Genomic DNA, 7,517 nt, shown 5'->3' with positions numbered 1-7,517 from the left:
ATTAATTAAGGCTCTTTTTGTTGCTGGCAACAGAAATGGATTCTGACTGGCTTAAAGGACCAAAGGGGAGTTTGTTGGATGGATCACATGGAAGGGTTGACAATCACAACTCAGAAGAAGTTAGCGGCCCTTTCTCAGAGAGCTGCTCCTCACCTGTCTCAACCTCGGTGACTCCTTATCTTTGTGTCTCTCATTCTTTTATTTCAAGTTTCATGTCTACATGTCCCTCAAGATTCTGTTTGACCCAGCCTGGTTCCAGTATCAAATTCCTGGTCAACCAGTCAGCTAAGGCTGGAGGACTGGGCCACATGGTACAGACAAGCCTGGTGGGCCCCTGAGAATGGGGTGCACGGCCAGAAAAGGAAACCAGTGTGAGGCAGTTGGGGATCCCATGAGGGGTCAGGGGCACTGGGTCAAGTTATTGGTTAGCCTCAGTTTTCTTCACATATAAGGTAGGATAATCCACTTCTTAAATTTGTTCTGTAAGGATTAATCAAAATAATGTCCAAAAGTGCCTGACATAGTAAACACTAAATTTATGGTGTCACCAGTGTTTTTAATACAGCAATTTTAATACCTTGAAGAAATGAAAAGACCAGTAGTAGCTTCAGAACATCATCATAGTCTTGGAAGAGCATTCCAGGCTTATCTTGATCTGGCCTTGCTCCAGCTCTGGAATTAGTCATCTCTCCACGGAGCCCTCATTCCTTTTATGGAAAATGGTATTCAGAAGCCAAGATCTGGTGCCCAGATGTGCTCACTGCGGATGGGATGTCACTGCTTCCAGGGGCTCTCAGGAGACAGCGCTAAAGAACACACACACACATACACACACCCATTTATGTCTACATTTATTTCTCTCTCTCTGTATATGGAAAATCATGAGTTCATATCAATACCTCCAATTCCAATCCAACACCACAGGGTTTATTCTAATTTTCACCCTTTCTATATTTGTTAATTTCCTGATTTTCATGGCTGTCTTATGGGTATGAAGAAGAATGTCCTTATTTGATAGAAATATACACTAAAGTACTTACCTGGTGAGGGGACATGAAAGTAATTTACTAGTAAATGATTTAAGAAAAAAAGGTTCTTCAAACTGTAGTTGCAACTTTTCTTTAAGTTTGAAATATTTCAAAATAAATTTTTTTTTTTAAGATTTTATTTTTCCTTTTTCTTCCCAAAGCCCCCCAGTACATAGTTGTGTATTTTCAGTCGTGGGTCCTTCCAGGTGTGGCATGTGGAACGCCGCCTCAGCATGGCTTGATGAGCAGTGTCATGTCTGCAGCCAGGATCCGAACCGGTGAAATCCTGGGACACTGAAGTGGAGCGCATGACCTTAACCACTCGGCCATGGGGCCGGCCCCCAAAATAAATTTTATTTAAAACAAAAACAATCAATCATACAGTGAATAAGTCTATACTACATGGACAGGTAAATTCCTAAAACGAGAAATGCTGTGTCAAAGGGCCTGTGCTTTTGTAATTTTAACGAATGTTGCCCAGATTGCTCTCCACAGTGGTCTTACCAATTTACATACGCTCCCACCTGGAGGGACTGCAAAACACTCACCCTCTCCAATATGGTGTTTTGTCAAACTTTAAATTAAAAAAAAACAACAAAAACTCAGGGGGCCGGCCCCGTGGCCCAGTGGTTAAGTTCGTGCACTCCACTTCAGTCAGCCCAGGGTTTCGTCGGTTCAGATCCTGGGTGCGGACATGACACCACCCGTTAGGCCATGCTGAGGCCACGTCCTACATGCCACAACTAGAAGGACCCACAACTAAAAAGTATACAACTATGTACGGGGGAGATTTGGGGAGAAAAAGCAGAGGAAAAAAAAATTCAGTTGATGAATCTGTTCTCTCATGTAGTTTTAATTTGCGTTTCTTTTATTGTGAGTGAGTCTGAGCATCTTAGAAGCCACTTGAATTTTTCTTTCCTTGAGTGCTCGGTACACAATCTTTACCCATGTTTTTATTGCTTCTTGTTCTTTTATTATCATTGTTATTGTTATTATGACCATTATTGATATGATCTAGGACCTCTAGATATGATGGAAATTAGCCCTAAAGGAGTAGCAAATATTTTTCCTATTTTGTCACTTGCTTTTTGACTTTTGTAAACATGGTTTTTGTCATGCAGATATTTTTATTAATATGTAGGCACATATACCACATCTATTGTATAGCTTTCTAGGTTTTTTTATTTTAAAGATTGGCACCTGAGCTAACATCTGTTGACAGTCTTTTTTGTTTTCTTCTTCTTCTCCCCAAAGCCCCCCAGCACATAGTTGTATATTCTAGTTGTAGGTCCTTCTAGTTGTGGCATGTGGGACGCCGCCTCAGCGTGGCTTGATGAGCAGTGCTAGGTCCAAGCCCAGGATATGAACTGGCGAAACCCTGGGCCACCGAAGCTGAGCCCACGAACTTAACCACTCAGCTACAGGGCTGGCCCCCTAAGTTTTGTTCTACACCAACAAAGGATTAAAAAAAAATGTTTCCTGTGGTTTCCTCTGGTTTATGTGTTTAAATTTTAATTATTTATACATTTAGATATTGGGTATATTTGAACTTTATCCTGATAAAACTTTACTTTTTTTCCAGACTGCCAGCCCAATTACTGAATAATTCCTCTTTCCCCACTGGTTTGAAATTTACTTTAACTGTACACTGAATTCCTCTAAGTACTGGGGTCTATTTCTGGGATTTCTGTCTGGCCCACGGATCTGCAGCAGCCGCTCTCTGGAGAGAGCCCTCTCTCTCTCGGTTTTCGCCTGTGTCTCTGGCCACTCCTTCCCAGCCTTCTTTTCTGGCTCTTCCTCCCCTCCCCTCCTCCTGCTCTATCCTGGCACATTTTCCCTTCTCTCTCCCAAGCTGAGCCTTAACGCCTTTAAACACCAGCTGTGCGTTGATGTTGTGTGGCACTTACTTCTCTGGCCCAGACCTCTCTCTTGAGCTCCAGACTCATGCAGCCAGTTGTCTTCTCAGTCTCTACTTGGAGGCTTAATCTGCATTTCAAACTTAACGTTTCCGAATCCAAACTCTTGATCTTCCCCAGAACCTCCTCCCACAATGTTCCCTGCTCGAGAAACCACAGCTCCATTCCTTCTGTAGCTCAAGTCACAAATCTCCAAGTCTTGACTCTTCTCTGCATCTACAATCTCTATCAAGTCCTGTCAGTTTTGCCCTCAAATATATCCAGAATCCAACCAGTCCCACCACCTCCACCACTGCCTCATCGTCTCTCGCTTGGGTTATGGCAACAGCTTCCTAACCGATTTTTCTATGGCAGCCCTGATTCCACCCACCTCCCCTGGACTTTTCTCCGCTCCACAGCCAGAGTGATCCTTTTAAAATGTAAGTCAGATCATGTCTTCCTCTGCTCAAAACCCTCCATTGGCTCCCAAAGTCCCACAAAGTCCCCAGGCCTACCTGACCTGGCCCCCAGCCACCTCAGATATTTTTCCTCTTTCGTGCACTCACTCTCTTGCTGATCTCCAGCTACACTGGTCCCCCTTCTGCTCCTTGAATATGCTAGGAGGACTCCTGCCTCAGGGCCTTAGCACATGCTGTGTCCTCTACTTACAGTGCTCTTCCCCCAGCTACACACATGGCTTTCTCCTTCACCTCCTTCAGGTCTATTGAAATGCCACCTTCTTGGAAAGTCTTTCCTGACAACTCTATGTAAAATAGAAACCCCACCCTGCACCCTCACCTCCTGTCCCCACCCTGTGCTTACCAACCCTGAAATATTATCTATTTCTCTGTTTGTATGTTTATTTATTATCTATCTACTCTTGCTAGCATGTAAGCCCCCACGCGGCCTGCGACATTTTCTTTTACTGATGCTCTTCTGCTTCTAGAAGGGTGCCTTACATATAGTGTGTCCCCCATAAGTTACTTGTTGACTAAAGGAATGAATGAATGAATCTGTTGTGCTCCTGTAATGCAACATTTTAATTATTGTTACTTTATAATATCTATTTTTCCTTTAATCCAAGACTATAAGGCCCACTACTATTTTATGTACCACCAAGAAGGAAGACAATTGCTGCCTATTAAACCATAACACAATGCTTTCTTGCCTCTTAAAATTTCAATTTATACTTATTGAAAGAGCACTTTTAGACTTTTGTAGACATAGAAGTTTATATCATACTTGGACATACATAAAATAAAATATAAGCAGAATAAATTGGCTAAGGTAGTCCTAAAATGTCTTCATATTCATATTTTGATTCTGTCCATTGATTTTTGTCCTTGTTTTTCCAACCCATATCATCCTTTGTGCCATCAAGAGTACAAGTTTGATGATCCAGCATTTCTTAAAAGAATACCCCACTATTGTCTCCAGGATTTTCTTCCAAGTTGCTGACGATCTCAACCAGTGTTGATGTGTATGGACAGGTGATGACAACTACAGCCTGACTGTCACTGTGATGACACACTTTAATTTCAGAGATGGTAAGTGTAAAAACAACAACAAACAGGAAACAGAATTACTGAATTATGGTGACTTCTGGGAGGGCTAATTCCCCCCACTTACTCTTCTTTTCCAAATTTTTTTCTAGTTCTTCTTGCTTATTTTTCTTTTTTGAGTATCTAAAGTCAGGAAATCTTGTTTGTGCAAATAAATGAAATATATGACAAATTAATAAATAACAACAGCACAAGCCAAACCAGATCTAATCGCTTGGTTAATTTGTGTGTCAATTGTGCCTTTTGCATTAGAGTGGAATCAACACATACCTGGCAGTCACTCCCACTCCGTGCTCTTGGCAGACATCGCCAATCCATCAAGGTTCTATTGTTGACTGATGCCAGAGGAAGCCTGAAAATCTTTCTCAACGCAGCATTCCAGGTGGCCATTACCAGTTGATTAGAGTTGGTGCGTAGCATTAAATTCCCCTGAACCAACAGTCACTCAGGGCATGTGGACGTGAAAGGGAAAAGAAATGTAAATCTGTTCTCAGTTCTTCAACAAGGCAGGATGCACATTTTAAATATCACTAACCTCTCCTTCAGAAAATATTGTATCCATGTATCAGTTGAAAGATGTTCAGACTTCCCCACTGCCCAAGCCAGCTGAATTCAGAGCCAGATCAGACTACCCGTGGATGGAATCATGTAAGAGCCACCAACAACAAATCTGGGAGGCTGGCAGCTATTTTTAGTTTCGAAGTGTTCTTTTTTCCCACCCTACCTATTGAACAACCTCCATGTAGGATCCCTCATTCATCCTGAGAAGCAAATGACTGCTAGCCGAGTCAGACCTCCCAGAAGCCCAACACCTTGTTGTAAGTAATGCTTCTGAATCACTGAGCATCCTGTTGTGATGCAGGCTCTGATTGGGTGGGCCTGGGGTTGGGCTCAGCGGTGCTGGTTCAGATGAGAGAAGCAAGGTGCTAAGTTTATTAGCTCAGGCTGCCAGAACAAACTACCATGGACTAAATATCTTAAAAACGAGAAATTTACTTCTCACACTCACAGTTCTGGAGGCTGGGAAATTCAAGATCAAGGTGCCAGCAGGTAGGTTTCATTCTGAGGCCTCTCCTCTTTGCTTATAGGCTGCTGCCATCTCACTGTCTGTTCACGTGAAGAAACTGCATTCCTGTGCACGCAGAGAGCGAGCTTGTTGCAGGCTTTTAATTAACACCGGCCTTGATATGGGTTCCCCTACATTAAACCCAGCATACATAGGGTTAAAACCAAATCACTCATCTCCTTCCCCTGTTTCTTTAGTTACACTCATACATAAATATCTGTTTCTTTAACCTTTGTATCCCTGAGCTTCACAACCAATCAGAAGTTACATATTGTTAAAGCCCAGGTAGCCTCACGCTGGGCTCACACGAAAGTTTTGGCCAATCACGGATCCTTGAAGTTTATTACAGGGAAACTGATGTCCAGGGAACATCAAGAAGCTCAGGCTTCCCAGGCCCCCAGCTCCTTGGCTTCCTGGTACTGAAATCCACCATCCACCATGGAGGCGGACAACCAAGGACGCCCACCTGCAGATTCGTTTATCTCACCCCCCGCCCTGCTCCTTGCAAACAGCCTCACAAGGCCAAACGCAGGCTGGTGGGAAAGCACCAAACCAGCAGGTTCACAGGCTTCCCTCTCCCTATAAGAAGCCACATTTCTCACAAACTTTTTAAAACCCCTTACCTGCTTCTTAATGGGGAGGCGTCAGTTCCCAAGGCATTAGCTGGCCGGTACTCCCTTTACCTGGTAAAGAAAATAAAAGCTGTCTTTTTTTCCCACCCAAAACTCCGTTCTCATTATTTGGATTGGCACCAAGTTCAGAGACCGAAGTTTTGGTAACAAGCTCTCTGGTGTCTCTTCTTATAAGGACAGTAGTCCTATCAGTTATGACCTTATGATCTCATTTAACCTTAATTACTTGCTTAGAGGCCCCATCCCCAAATACAGCCACACTGGGGGTTAAGGCTTCAACATATGAATTTTAAGGGATGCAAACATTCAGTCCGTAGCACTAAGGAACAGAACACTGAGGGAAAATGTCCTTTGTTGGGTCACTGGGGAAAGCAAGTATTCCCCAGATGCCTACACCAGGCCAGACCTTAACACCTGAGATGATCAGGCTGAAAGATTTATGAGTGATTAAGACCAGCAATATCGTGTTGCTGGCAGGAAGATTCCGTTGTCTGGTTATGAGTGTCAGCATCCTAAAATTGTGGGACGAAGCTTGTTTTCAGTTCATTTTAACAGAGCTTCTCTCTGTGGCAATTCCAGCCAATTAAGGCGACTCTGCAGGCTCCCCGGCAGAAAGGGCTTTGTGTATGGGCTATATTTAGTGCCCAGGTGGCAGGTGGACATCTGCCACGCTGAGCCCGGCACTGCTGTGCTCACCACCCCAGCCGTGTCAGGATGACTCCCGAGGGCTTGTGTGGAGATGTGGAGGCTGCCCGTGCCCTGTGCTAACCCAGACACCTCCCTCCCTGCTCCCAGATGGCCTCGGAAGAGTTGCCTTGGATGGCGCAGTGCCTCTTTATGGGCACAGTGCCCTAGGCCTGCTGGCTTTTTTAAGGGCCTGTAGGAAATATTTGAAACGTGAATTTAAAGGTATTGGCTCCCAGAGACAAAAATTTCTAAACTGAGACTAGTGAATGTTAATTAAATGCCCATAAAATGTCAATGGCCACCTACAATTCAACTCTACTGGTATATATGTCTAATAAATATGTCGTTATATTATTATATAACAGCATTTATATGTGATAATAAGAACAGTATGAATAATTCATTTTAAAAAGCTCAAAAGTATGACGGTTCTTTCAAATTTTCTAGAGCAAAGAGACATGTTTAATATGGGCTGTGGGTGTGTTTGATGTGACATGGAGGTCCTCTACGATCAGCATGCCCAGGGCCTGGGCCAGGCGTGTCCTCTAATGGCCATGAAGACCATGGCCCTTGGGCAAGGCCTTACTCCCACCCCACCTTCAACCATGTTTCTGGGGACGCTTAGCTTGGCCGATACACTCCTGGCA

General features: G+C 43.7%; 1 long non-coding RNA gene across 1 annotated transcript; it reads right to left on the bottom strand.

The window, feature by feature from the left end:
* Positions 1-540: 540 nt before the first annotated feature.
* Positions 541-7,468, bottom strand: LOC123286336 (uncharacterized). The gene is made up of 3 exons (XR_006528633.2): positions 6,175-7,468; positions 4,756-5,682; positions 541-806 (listed from the first exon to the last, which is right to left on the bottom strand). It is a non-coding gene; the product is annotated as an uncharacterized lncRNA (long non-coding RNA).
* Positions 7,469-7,517: the final 49 nt, after the last annotated feature.

This window comes from Equus asinus, chromosome 6 (genome assembly GCF_041296235.1).
Source record: "Equus asinus isolate D_3611 breed Donkey chromosome 6, EquAss-T2T_v2, whole genome shotgun sequence".
NCBI classification, from domain to species: domain Eukaryota; kingdom Metazoa; phylum Chordata; class Mammalia; order Perissodactyla; family Equidae; genus Equus; species Equus asinus.
Note: the sequence above shows the minus strand (reverse complement) of the source record. Positions and strands in the feature narration are given on the sequence as shown.